At 37.5% G+C, this 15,023-nt stretch overlaps 1 pseudogene; it reads left to right on the top strand.

Annotated features, from left to right (window-relative positions):
* The first annotated feature begins 13,086 nt into the window (after nt 1-13,086).
* On the top strand, nt 13,087-14,769 carry LOC149822341 (pentatricopeptide repeat-containing protein ELI1, chloroplastic pseudogene; annotated as a pseudogene).
* Nucleotides 14,770-15,023: the final 254 nt, after the last annotated feature.

The following is a 15,023-nucleotide window of genomic DNA, read 5'->3' as shown; positions in this document are numbered from 1 at the left end:
GGGATTCTATTGATGAGATATGTTGAAGTTAGAACCGCTTCGACCCAAAAGGATTTTGGGATATTTTTTGAAATCAATAATGTTCTTGTAGTTTCTATTATGTGCCTATGCTTTCTTTTCGCAGACCATTTTGTTGCGGAGTGTTGGGACAAGAACGTTGATGACAAATTCCATTTTCTTTTAAGTAAGTTTGAAAATCATTAGACATATATTCACCTCCCGAATCGGACCTAAGAATAGATAGATTTCCCAAAAATTGATTTTTAACCATAGCATGAAATTCTTTAAAGAACGAGAAGACATCAGATTTGCGACTTAAGAAGTATATCCATGTAAATCTAGTGAAGTCATCAATAAATACCACATAATACGAAAAGCCTCCTTTAGATAAAATAGGGGAAGGTCCCCACACATCGGAATGAACAAGTTCAAATGGCCGAGAGGCAAAATAACTTCTTTGAGGAAACGGAATAGCTTTAGATTTCCCAAAAATGCAATCTTTACAAGTCATGTGATTGTCTTTACAAGTATTGTTCAAAAAAGGAAAAAGAGACATTTTTACAAAATTTGGATGACCAAGTCTCTCATGCCAAATTCCAATACTTTTATCTTTAACAAGATTGCAAGATGACTTAGATGGAAGCGTCAAAAAATCCATAAAATAGAGATCACCCCTTCTATGGCCTTGCCCAATCAGCTTCCCTGACTGGAGATCCTGCACGATGCAATCTTTAGGTGAGAAAGAGACTTGACATCCATGGTCGGTGATTTGGGAAACGGAAAAAAGATTTAAATTAATTTTTGGAACAACTCTTACTTTAGGAACAAAGAAATTTTGAGAATTTTTGAAGTCAAGTGTTCCAATACTTTCAATTTTTAAGGACGTTCCATCGGCCGTTGAGACATAGGAGGACATAGGTTCGGAAAAAACATTGGAAAGGGAGTTTTTATGAGATGTCATATGGAAAGAAGCACCAGAGTCTAGTATCCACATACCTGGAGGTGATGAAGAGTAGGCGATGGCGGCTCCGGATGTTGAAGGAGAAGACTTGAGAAGGTGTTGGAGAACTTCGGAGATATGATTAAGAGTTTCTTTGATATCTCCTTCTTTGGTACTTTCTTCCTTCTTTGGAGAATTTTCTCCAACCGCGGCAACCTTTCCTTTAAGCTTAGGACAAACCGGTCTAATGTGTCCCGGTTCATTACAATAGTGGCATATGATCCCCTTTCTAGGCCCATTGATATTTTTGTTAAAGTGGGGAGGCCTATATGCTTTAACATTAGAACCGGGCCTATTAACGGCCAAAACTTCATCACTCCTAATGCTCAAGCCAAGTCGAGTTTCTTCTTGACATACCTCGGCAAGAGCATCTTCAATAGGTAGGGCTTTGCTTCTATGGAGAAGAGATGCTCTCACTTGTTCGAATTCCGGGCGAAGTCCATGAAGGAATTGAAAAAAGTGCTCCTTTTCAATTTGTTCCCTTCTAAGTTCAATGTCTTGTGGAGCAACCCATTTGGGCTCAAGAAGGACAAGCTCATCCCAAAGAGGAGTTAGAGAGCTAAAATAGTCCCGGACACTCATATCCATTTGTTTGGTGGAACGAATTTTTTCTTGCCAAAAGAATTGCTGAGCAAGATCCTTTTGGGTATACATACCCTTAAGGAAAAACCAAGCCTCATTGGCTCTTCTAAACTTGGCAATATTGGCACAATTTTTAAGATCTACGTTGTTCATAAACCATGCCAAGATTTTGGCATGGTTGCTTTCCCAATCCTCGATTTTGGATTGATGTTCATTAATGGCTTTGATGCGCTCATCGCCATCTAAAGCCTTTTCAACTTCATTTTCAATTTTGGTAAGAATAAGAGAGGGTTCGGGAGTAGTCCCCATAACAAAACCCCAAAGTTTTTTACCTCTTAGATGATTTTCCATAGCGGAGGCCCACATGAGATAGTTGGACCCATTTAGCTTGAAAGAGAGCTCCACTTTAGAGTCACGTTCCATCGGCACCAAATATACTTCCTTTCTTCAAAAACTTTGAGAGGCACGCTTTCCAAGATGTCAAAAAGAGAAGCCCAATCACCAACCGAGCTTTGATACCATGTAATGAAAAGAGGCGGAAGCACCAATAGAGCAAAAGTCACTCCTTAAGAGTGATTACAAGAGCCAAGAACACAAACACCAAATGTGCACACACAAAACTCACAAATATAGGAAATGACTTAAAGTCATAAGTTGGATTTATTGAAGAAAGGAAGAGAAGGGTGTAAAAACCCATACATTTACAAGGGGGAACCTCCTCTTTAAATAGAGGAGGGAAGCACTAAAGAGGACCCATAAAGGGGGCTCCCTTCTAGTCGTTGGGAGCCCCAACGGTCATAAATATGACTGTTGGGGCCCCAACGACTAGATGGGTGGGGCCCCTTTATGATCCCAAAAAGTAAAAAGAAGAAATAAAAAAGAAAAAGGAAAAAAGGGAAAAAGAGAAAAAAGTACATTTGGGATTTACCAAAATACCCCTATCGGGTTTTTGGTTTATACAAAACAGAAAAAGAAAAAATAATTATGTATATATACATATATACGTATATATACTTATATATATATACTAATGTATATATATAAGTATATGTATATATATATTTATATATACATAATTTAACACAATATTCTTCTTGAGCATTTCTTCATACAAGCCCAAGGCCTTGTCAACAAAACCACCTCTACAAAGTGCTTTCATGAGAGCATTGTAAGTGATGGTATCTGGTGGACATCCCCGGAAGACCATTTCATCAACAAGCTTAAAAACCTCTTGAAATGACCCCCGCCTCAGTAATGAACTTATTAAAGTGTTATAGGTAACCTGGCTGGCAATCACACCATGAACTACCAGTTCATGGAAAAGCTTGAATGCCTCATCTACCCTATCAACTTTGCAGAAGCCATAGATCAATGAGTTAAAAGTGCAGATATCAGGACTACAGCCTTCAATCTTCATCTTATTGAATACTTCCACAGCTTCACCCAACCTTCTGTTTTTGCATAGAGCATGTATAAGACAATTGTAGCTTGCGACATTCAATTTGATACCTTTTGACAGCATCCCCTGTAAAATTTCAACAGCCTCATTCAATCTACCTTCCTTGCATAAACCATCTACTACTATAACATATGTAACAATATTCGGTGCACATCCGTTCAGCAACATTTCATCATGCAACTCGTGGACCACTCCAACACGTCCAGCCTTGCACAAACCACGGATCAAAATACTATAAGTAAAAACATCAGGTTCACACCCTTTTGACATCATGTCATGCTAGAAAACGGTCTTAGCTTCATTGAAGCTCCCATTCATCAGGTACCTATGTATCAATGTATTGTAGAGGACCACGTTAGGATTTGGCACTTCATCTAACAGGTTTCTAGCTTCTTCAATTCTACCATTTCTGCACAATGCATGCATCAGAATCCCATAAGTTGCCACATTCGGTGCACAACTGCGCATCAGCATTCTATCGATCAATTTTGCAGTCTCATGTATCCGGTCGAGTTTGCATAACCCATAAGAATTGCATTGAACGTTTTGGCATCTAACACACAACCCATCAAGAACATCTCCTCCAGAAGCTTCAATGCATCCCCTACTCTGTTGTGCTTACACAGGGCATGTATCAGAGTCTGGTAAATTGACGAATCGGGAACACATGCATACTTCGTCATTTCTCGAAGCAATGAGCACGAAGAATCGACTTGGTTCATCAAACAAAACGCCTTCATTACAATGAGGAATGAGAAAACTGTAGGATAGACGTTGTGATTCAACATCTCAAAGAAGAGGGGAGGAGCCATTTCATGACAATTCTGGGAAACCAACAAGTCCAAAACAAAATTATATGTCCTGTAAGTGGGTTTGCACCCAAAATTCTCCTCCATTTCTCTAAGAACTCTGACGGCATTGCCCGGCAATCCAGCCTCAACATACCATCTCATGATCATAAGAAACATAGACTTGTTACAAACAACACCCAATTCCTTCATTCTACACAACAGCTCGTCTATCATCCTAAACTCCCCATTCTCGCCGAGCTTATTGATCAACGCCTCATAGATGTCAAGCGTGTGCGAGAAGCTCTTTTGGGACGACACCCAATTGAAAATACGCATGGTTTTCGAGACCCCAAGTGGAAGCTCGAGCAACTCACGAAGTTGGCGTGGGGTTATCTTGTTTCTCATCGATCGTTGAAGCTCGTCAAGATCAAATGGCTTGAGAATTTTCTCTCATTCGTTCTCTATAGACGACGAACAAACAGAAGAAACCAGGTTGCGGGTCGATGACAAAACTTTCACCACGTTAATAGAGAGATTCAGTCGAGCAATCATGATAGGTGGCGATAGACATACCACTTTTATGAGACCGTTCATGCGCTAGGAGAGTGATGGCAAAGACGAATGTTTCTCTTTGAGGAATTTCGTCAAACACTTTGCTGGCGTGGATGAGATGCATATCGTTCGTTGAGGCATTTCGTCGTCGTTAATAAGAAGGCCGAGGAGGCGTTGCATCGTCCGGCATCGTACGTACCACAGGTGAAAGGCGTCGATACAAGAGGACGAACCAGTCAAGACGCAAATCAGATTTTCCTGTGCAACATCAGCCTGGACTCAGACTCAGGTTGAACAAGGTTCACTAGGTTGGACCTGGGCCTGAACTCATCTCGATTTTGTGCCAGTCTGGCCGGACTAAATCCACAGCCAAGAGTAGTTGCACGAAGCCACTTCTGACATTTTCATATTTGACTAGATAATCAGCCTGCCCATATGGTCTGGAGCCTCGTAAGATACCTGAGATGTTCAGAAAAGATTTGCATCAAATACAATATGAAGATTGACAGTAAAAATAATGAGAATCATAAATACATTGATAATTTTAAAACATTGTAAAATGAAGAACTCAACGATCTAACTCAGGTCCGGGTCCGGGTATGGCTATAAACTATGGACCCATATAGGTTAATAAGTTCGGGTATAATCAAGTCTAAAAATTAGACCCAGACCCACCCATTTTGATTCAAGTCTGGGTCCGTGTTTGGGTTTAGCTGAAATGTAGGCCCATATGGTTTAACGGGTTTGAATATGATATGTTCGGATTTTAATGGGTTCGGTTTTATCTCAGGTCTTGATATAATTAGCATTTTTGACATAATTACCTGTAAATAAAAAAAATATGTAAATTAATAGAATCAACTATTCATTAAGAAGATTATATGCTAACAAATGAGAAGTTTATTAACTACTCTAAATAATGTCAAAATTTAAATATAAGAAACATATCTTGACACCAACCAATCATTTGAAGTTGAAAAATAAAGACATCATCGGAGTTCCGGTTTTGGTATTGATGAAAAATGTAGACCCATATGGTCTAACGAGTTTGGATATGATCGGTTGGGATTTTAACAGGTTCAGTTTCATCTTAGGTCTTGACATAATTGGTATTTTAGACTTAATTACCTATAAAAAATATAAATTAATGAAATCAACTATTTATTAAGAATATTATATGCTAACAAATGAGAAGTTTATTAACTATTCTAAAAAATGTTAAATAATAAAAATCATCTTGATGCTAACCAAACATTTGAAGTTGAAAAAAAGGCATAAGTGATATATATGTAATAACCATAACGTAAGATTATGTAAGTTCAAATCTAAGAGCGACCCAAACCCGTCGAGTTCAGGTTTGATGCGGGTTGGAATGAACCAAACCTGATATATCCAGTCTGAACCGAATATGGAGCGGTGCAGACTCCAGAAGAACAATCCGTACAGGATTCAAATCAATCAGGAATCTAGAAAACCTATTTAACCGAAAATGGGTCAGCCTAAAGCCCAAAATGGGCATTACAGAAGATAAAGAAGAAGACATGGGCATTTTGAAAAATTATAAGGGACAAGGAAAAAACAAAGGTGAAGAGCATTTTGAGGTTTTCCCTATGAGGGGACCCCTTTCCCTATGGGGTGCTGCCATGTAGCTACCCCCTTGTCTCTTTCCTTTTCACTCCCTCTTTTTTTTAGCCGATCTTCACCCCACTCCCTCTCTTTCTCTTTAATCTCTCTCTCTCTCCTCTTGTAATTTTCCTCTTACACGACCCACCTCTCTCTCACATTTCTCTCCTCCTTATCTCTCTTCCCTCCCACTCTCACCCATCTCTCTCTCTCTCTCTCTCTCTCTCTCTCTCTCTCTCTCTCTCTCATTTCTCCCTATCTCTCTCTCATCTCACTCTCTCCCTCGTGGTTTCCTCACTATGAAAAAGATGAGAAGATGAAGAAGGGCTGATACGGCTCCCCCCTCTCCCCCATCCGCTTGAAACAACCTCAAATTTACCTAAAAATATATATGTTTTTTTTAATTATAAAAAATATCCTATGGATCTGGAGTCCATCAGAGATTAACATCGACCACACAACTTATTTATTCAAACCATAACTTAAATTAAATTATTACAACCCATAATTAAATTTAATAAACTTCAACATAAGGTCTCGAGTTATAAAATCCAATCACCCAATTGTTTAGACCTAACCCATGATTCATCAAAGTCGTCACCCTCAGCAAGCCAGTTTTGCTATCATTGCTCAGTTAATTCTGAGCCTCATCACTTGAAAAATGTTAAATATAAAGGGTAATAACTCATAGTTCTTGTACAAACTCTCACATTACCCAACAGTAAGGAGTAAAGCATAAATCGAATGAACATATATTTCAAAAAATGGTTATGCATACATAATGATTCAGATATGACATAATAATTCAAGCATGATATACAATTCAGATATGCTAGTACCCAACTAATTCACATGTATTCACATAATCACATGATACAGGTACAATGCATATATCAAGGCATACACGATGCATAAAACAATGCAAATACACGAATAACTTTTATCATTTTTTTTTCTTATTGACACTTTCGTTTGAATACATGTGCATGATTAATGCCAAACACATTAAGTTTCAATCTTGATTAAGACTCGCAAATACCAGACAGACCAATCCTGAGGTTCACGGTAATACCCAGTTATATCTTAGTCACATACAATATATATTATTATTAGCTGGGCATCACACATATACCTAGACCGATGTTCGAGGAACACATCACTCTTGGCCGAAACATACAGGGAACACATTACCTTACTCTACTTTCTTGGTATACCAATTCTCCACAATTGGAGTCAATATTACCACCCTTAGGCAAAGTGGTGAAAAGTTCCCTATAATCATGGTTATGAACAAGAACCTCCATAGACAAAATTGCACTCTTTAGGTCCCTTTACCTTTTTAAATATGATTTGTTCTTCCCTCAAGAAACACAATAGACAACCCACATTCATAGCATGCACATCATCATGCATTAAAATAGTGTATTATTGTCAGCTTACAAATGACACTATTCACAGGCATTATAACACAATAAAGTAATGCATGAACATGATTAATTCAAAATTAAAGCACTGGTACATGGCCTCAATTAGGCTCACATATAGCTCAATCATAACCCTACAAGTAATCAGATTCATCTATCGAACCGTATCATGCACATGAACAAACATTTGCCTTATGCGGCATTCACAAATCTCAAAATAATAACTATAAGCCTGCACATGATCATCAAACACATGAATATAATATCATATCATGTTATACTACACCATCATGTTGCATACACCAAATTTGGTTCACTTTCATAACTCATGTGTGCATACATATCAAGCCATAATATGCATACCACTCAAAACAGTCAATTTTGTAAAAAATAGAACTTTTACTGAAAGTATAAAATCCATTGTAATTCATGCATTACGTATTTAGTCATCAAAATAATTTAGTGTATTTACACACGTCTTACCTAAATACAAGAGAAAACCTTAACTCAAAATCATTTCAGGTAAATTTTTAAAAATTCTGCAATGACAGGCTATTTTTTGTCTACAGAATAGACCTGTCTGGCCTGTTCGTCCATTGAACGCAACAAGAAATCTTAAACAATAAAATAAATTTTGATATTTTTTTGAGCATATTTTGACATATTCACAATAGACACGAAAAATCCTAGATCAAAAAATGATTCCAAACATTAATTAAAATTTTTGTATAACTTGTGAATTTTGTCTCTGAACATGACAAATTTCAGGAAAATATAGTTTGTAGATCATCTTGCTTAATTTTTAATTCTCAAACCACAATGAATTAAAATATAAATTTTTTATCACAGGTTTTCATATATATCAAGAATTAAGCATAAAAATATTAGATCAAAATATCATAGAATCAGATGAATATGATTTTTCTAAAGTCGTATTGTTAAAATAGGTTCACTGTTCATGACAGATCTTCTGTGCCCATTTGCAGAGGGAATATCTCCATTATCCGAACTCAAATGAATGCATGGTTTGGATAAAATCTTCTTCTATGTGTGTAGAGTGTCTCCATAAATTTTTATAATTTTCTCATATACCATTTAAGATAAATTGATTTTACAAAAAGACATGTCATATCCAAAATTACATAAAAATTGCATGCTGTTATAAGAATATGTCAAGAATTCAAGCATACATTAAGATCTGCCATAAAAATCCACCATAAACAATTTTGATCCATTAAATCATCATAGGATTATACTTAAATATATCTAAACATAAAATAAACTATTAATCATACATCTAAACATAGATCTACATCATTCTATATCGAAAAATGGGTAAAAATCAAGATTGCAGTCAAGAATAGGTAGATCAAAGTGCAATAAGGTTTTTAAAAACAAGATCAGACCATGGGAATATGATCATAAGTTTGATCTACCTATACTAAACCCTAAACGTGAAGGATAATAAGAAACCTCGTACCTTTGGCATGTAAATAAATTAAAACCCTCAAAAATGCACCAACGACAATGAACCATAACCAAGAACGCACAAAACTCTAAAAATCTCTAAAAAGAGACTATAGATCTCTCTTCCTCCTCACGTAGATGATGTTCAAGTTTGATTTACAGACCTCGTATCAGTCTACCCACAAAAACAATAAAGAAAACACAGGTGGTTGGCTTCCATGGTCGGACACCAAAAAAAGAATGGTAGATTATCTAGTGTTCGGTCCAAGCATCTTCTTCTTCCTTGGATCCTCCTAAAAAAAGTCATCTCCTCATTCTCTCTCTTTTCTCTCTATTCTCTCTCTTTTTAAAATCGTGGAAGGGGTCTCTAGAGGCTAGGTAGGTTATTAAGTATGTTTAGTTGGGGTTTAACTAGCCTAAGTATGTATAGACTCCTCTAGGGAAACATATCTATATAAATACATATAGATAGAGATCCTCATTCATTCCTATCTTCCGAATGTCACTACCAAACTACATGGTTTTCATCTAAGGAGCGCAGTTGCTAGAGCATGGGAGAATGAAGAGTAATGATTTCAACGAGGCCTCCTTGGATTGGGTCTTACTTGTACTATAAACCAAATATCTACTTGCATATTCCAATTCTAATGTCACCTCACTCTAGATCTTATTTGGGCTTTAGGTTATGCCTAGAATATGCTTTAAAATTCAAGAATTAAATTAAATTACATGTCGCCTTATATAATAACTTACCTTGGAAGCTAAGCAATGCTCCTAACTACCCATCCTAGGTGGCACCCCACATAAGCAAGGTTGTTTTTTCCTTAAGGACGTCCCCTATGTTTCTCTCTCCTCATGCTGAGTCACCTGTTTGACTAGTGAAAATCTAATTAATATATCAAAATTAAATATTAGTTAATTTGATTATTTAGTTATATAAATTATGAACTCCTGCACGTGCTATGGGTTCTAGTTACAAGATTCGAGATCCAAACTAGGGTTTAGTCCACCAAATCCAACGTGATCCTCTATTCTATTGATAAATTAAATGTCATTAGTTAAATATATTATTAAATTATTATCATTAAAATTTATTATTTATTTAATTAAATAAAAATTTAAAAATATTGAAAAATGCTAGGCATTTACATTGCCTCTCTCTCTTCTCTTGGTTCACTCATGTCTCCTTTCTCTCCCTGTGTTGTGGCAACATCGCCAATGTTGCTAAGTGAAATAGCCTGCCATTTCTCAACAAGTGGCCTGGCCAATGTCGTCCTTGTAGCCAAGCCATTTTCGGCCAAAAAATGGCCAACCATCCATTAGATATGAAAAAATCTAAAAAAGGGGAATGGCTGTTAGTCCAGGTAAAAAAAATGCAAAAAAGAATGGTCAGTTGTTCATTTTAGGATTAGCCACCACCATGGAAATGGCCGGCCAGCCACCAACAATTGTGAAAAACAAACAAAATATGGTGGTGGTGGGAGGGGAGAGGATGAGTTGAGAGGCCTCGATAAATTAGGTTGAAAACTTTGTGGGGGAAGACTTTTTTAGTTAATCATCTTTTAACAAAACCTGATTTTGTGTCACCCAAACACATCAAAACCTGATTTTTGGGCACAAAACCCAGTTTAAAACTGGGTTTTGAGTGTCATCCGAACAGTACCTAAAAGGTTTGTTTAGTAGGAAATGGATTGCAAATCATGTGATACATCAAAAAAATATAATGTTTCTATCTTTAGTAAACATACCATGTTGAATACATTGACATGGTCACATTGAGGTGATAATGCTTGAACTTATGATTTTTAGCACAATAGTTTTATGTCTTCATTAGTAACAAATATAAACTTATATTTAATACAATCTAGTTAGAACCTCATGATGCAAGTCATTTTGCATGCCCGATTTAGTAGGAATCGACCCTTGGATCATGTTTTTTCAATAAAAAGTTTGTTTTTATAAGTAAATTTTTTTTTTGCATTTACAACCGTTGTTTTTTACATTGTTGGGAGAACACACAAGTCAAATTCCAGTGATTAAAGCCGAAGTCGGTTTCCACTAAGCACACCACGCAGATCACATTCATCGTGTCGATAGAACAAAAAAAACAGAAAAAATATGAAGTTGCCAAGTCATTTTACATACAAACGATTGTAGCAACCTTTAGCGCGTGTTTGGGTAGGTACACACGAGAGGAAGTAACGTCTCAGTCAAATGAGCGGACAGCCCAAAAGGCTTTTAGCGGCGGTCACGATACCTGTTGAATTTTTTTTTCCCGCTGATCATCGGATTTTTATATATGAAAAATGGTTCCTTAGGCTCTCTTTTTCATTAGGTCTTGCTAGGCCCTTTCAAAAATTATAGTTTTAAGTATTTTTTCTGACTTCTAACACCTTAGAGGTGATCTATAGGTTTTGTTTAGTGGAAACTGGCTTTTGGATTGCCGGAATCTGAGCTGTATACAGTTTTTTCGGTGATTCAAAATCAATGGCTATGAAGGTAACAATTTTTCTTGGCTCATAAATATATATTTTTTGTCGAAAAAAACATGATCCAAGAGTCAATTTCCACTAAATTGAGAATGCTAAACACATCTAACGGTTTAGATCTTTTATAAAACACTTAAAACCTATGGGGAGAACGAGAAATAGGGCCTACTGACCCTTGTGGGTTATGGTGGACTAATGCAGCAAAGTGGCCTTGAGGAAGGCAAGGTTAGACACTTGTACAAGACATTAGGGCCAAGTGTAATTCGTTGCTTGTCCTACTGTGTATATTGGAAGCATTTATATGAGTTCCTTTGGACCCTTGTTAGGTGTCTGGGAAGTTAAGTGTACAACAATAAAACGACCCAGTGTAGCCCTTTAACTCTGAGTGCTTTGTAGGTTTGGGTGTAAGTGTGTGCGGGATTACTCTAAGTGAAGAGGGTGTTGCGTGTTCTTCCCGGAACACACACTGTAGCTACAGTGTATGTTTCGGGGTCCCGACTGAGTGTTGCGTGGTGCTCAATCGGGTGTACGGGTGCACCGTACACCGCCGTACACCCCGTAGGTGGGTGTACGACACACCCATACATCCGACTGAGCACCACGTGACGCTCGGTCGTGACCCCGGAACACGCACTGTAGCTTTGGGGGGGGGGGGGAGGGTGAACATATAACCTGCCCCCCTCTAAGTGTCCCTTGGGCATCCAAGTTTTGAGCTTTGGCTGCAATGAAGGCAAGTTAGCAAAAAATTTGTCTTGTGTGACCTAACTAATATATATATATATATATATATAGGAAAATTGAAATATATTTATCAACCAAATATGTTTGATGGTATGAATCAAGATTTTCATAGTTTTTTTTTGCAAATCTAACCCTGTAGATGCATTCGACGTGATCCATTTGTTAGAAATTGACTTTTGGATTATCGTAATCGGATCAAGAAATGCAATTTTTTATGCTTGAATATTTATGAAAATTCTAAGATGTTGATTTTCAACCCTTAAAAAGATCCATTTTACATATTGTAATTGGATGATCCAAGAGTTTATTTTTATAAAACCAAGCATCTTGATCACATCCCTATGGTAAAATTTTCTAAAAAAGTAAAAAATACCTATGAAAATATTGGTTCATAGTAAACATATTTGATTGATAAACATATTTTAGTTATCCTATATATATATAAACTGAAATATGTAATCAAGATTTTCATGGTTTTTTTTTTTGGAAATCTAATCTTTCATATGCATTCCGCATAGTCCATTTAATCTCGAATATTGGATTGTCATAATAGGATCAAGAAATGTAATTTTTTATGCTTGAATATTTATGAAAATTCTAATTCATTGATTTTCAACCCTTAAAAGATCCTTTCTATACATCGTAGTTGGATGATCCAAGGCTCTATTTCTATAAAATCAAGCGTCTAGATCCCCATGAAATTTTTGAAAAAAAAACTTATAAAAATCTTGGTTCTTACCAGTAAACATATTTTAGTTATATATATAAATATAAGAGGATGAGACGTAGACAAAATGATCAAAAGTAACTATCCTTTGGGTTAATCCATCCAATTTTCTTTTCTAATAGCCATTTGATGCACATGGTACAAATTTTGTGCAATCACTTCACCCGAAGGCCTGTATACATGTATTTCAATTGTATTTGTATGTCACAAAAAAAAGTGTGTATCTGAGCCATGCATACATTGCATAAGTTAAGGAAGCTATTTGGGAAAATACTACCAACTCACTCCTCAGGTTGGGTGGCTGCCATTAAAGGAGCCTCCTCCCCTCTTGAAACGTTAGGCTTATACACCCACATGCAACGCCAGGGGGTCCCTCCCAACAGCTTCATATGCCTCTTGGTCCTCAAATCCTGCACCGCACTATCCCACCACCCTTCACTAACCCTGCACATCCATGCCCACTTCCTCAAGATTGGCCTCCATTGTCATCTCTACGTTGGCACTGCACTCATCAATGCTTATTCCAGTTGCAACCAAGTTTCAGGTGCTCACAAAGTGTTTGTTGAAATGCCTAAGAGAAATACCGTCACTTGGAACACCTTGATCACCGGGTATTCTAAGTGTGGAGACGTTGAAACAGCATGCTCGATCTTTGACACAATGCCCCAAAAGAATGTGGAGTCTTGGTCTGCCATGATCTCTGGTTATATGGGAATCAGCAGGTGGGCTCAAGGCCTTGAACTGTTCAGGGAGATGCAGTTGGCTGGTGTTAAAGCTGACAAGGTGGCCCTTATAAATGTGCTCTCTGCTTGTGCTCAGGTTGGAAGTTTGGCGCTTGGAATGTGGATCCATGCCTATGTTCAAAGAAATGGATTTGAGATGCAGGTCGAGCTTGGCACAGCGATTATCGACATGTATGCCAAGTGCGGGTTCATACGAGGTGCTCAGCAGGTTTTTGCTCTAATGCCTGAAACAAATGTAATGACATGGAGCGCCATGATCAGCGGGTTGGCCATGCATGGATGGGGCGAAGAGGCCCTTGATCTCTTCCAAGCGATGCAGGCAGCAGGGATGAGACCAAATGAATTTACATTTACGGGAGTGCTAAGTGCATGTAGTCATGCAGGTTTGATCAGTGAAGGCCAGCAGTACTTTCATAGCATGACCAAGGAGTACGGTGTGATGCCCAGAATTGAACACTATGGCTGCATAGTTGATCTCCTCTGTCGGGCAGGGCTGCTAGAGGAGGCATACAAGCTAGTCAAGTCTATGAGAATGAAGCCCAACATTGTTGTTTGGGGAGCTCTCCTTGGTGGGTGCAAGGTCCACAAACAGGTCCAACTTGGGGAGCATGTAATTGAGCAAGTTTTGCAGCAGAAATTAGTAAGTCCTGAAGATGATGGCGGTGTATATACACTGATCTGCAACATGTATGCATCATTCGGCAAGTGGAAAGATGCCGAACGGATGCGAAAGATGATGGAAACAAGACAAGTAAAAAAGATTCCAGGTTCAAGTCTAATTGAGGTGGGAGACATGGTTCATGAGTTTGTTGTAGCAGATAAGTTGCACCCCAAGGGAAAGCAAATATATGAGATGCTTGATAACATCTTTCAGCGACTTGAAGCAGTTGGATACAGAGCAAACACATCTTCTGTATTGCATGATATAGAAGAAGAAGAAAAAGAATGTTCCATCAGATACCATAGCGAGAAACTGGCCATTGCATTTGGGATAATGAGTTTTGGCCCTGGCATTACCATACGGATTGTGAAGAACCTGAGAATTTGTGGTGATTGCCACAATTTTGCCAAATCTGTATCGGAAGTTTTTGGCGAAGAAATAATTGTTAGAGATCGAACTAGATTTCATCATTTCAAAGAAGGATCATGTTCATGCGGAGACTACTGGTGACTGATAATGAAGAAAAATTCATAGGTCCGAAGAATTCAAACTCACCATTTGTCTTTGCCTCATACACCAAATTAAGTGACCTGCCTTCTCTCCAATATTTTTAGAAAAGGAAAGTCATCCTCATATATTATATCGTCAAATCAGTGAAGGATGAAGATCCAGTTCCATGAGAAATTTAACCCAATTTATTATATAATCTTCATTTGAGATACATGTATTGATAAAGAAGGTAATGTTATACAGCTGAATCCCGA

Source organism: Nuphar pumila, chromosome 11, assembly GCF_984573655.1.
Source record: "Nuphar pumila chromosome 11, dmNupPumi1.hap1.1, whole genome shotgun sequence".
Taxonomy (NCBI): domain Eukaryota; kingdom Viridiplantae; phylum Streptophyta; class Magnoliopsida; order Nymphaeales; family Nymphaeaceae; genus Nuphar; species Nuphar pumila.
This window is presented reverse-complemented; position numbering and strand designations above follow the sequence as displayed.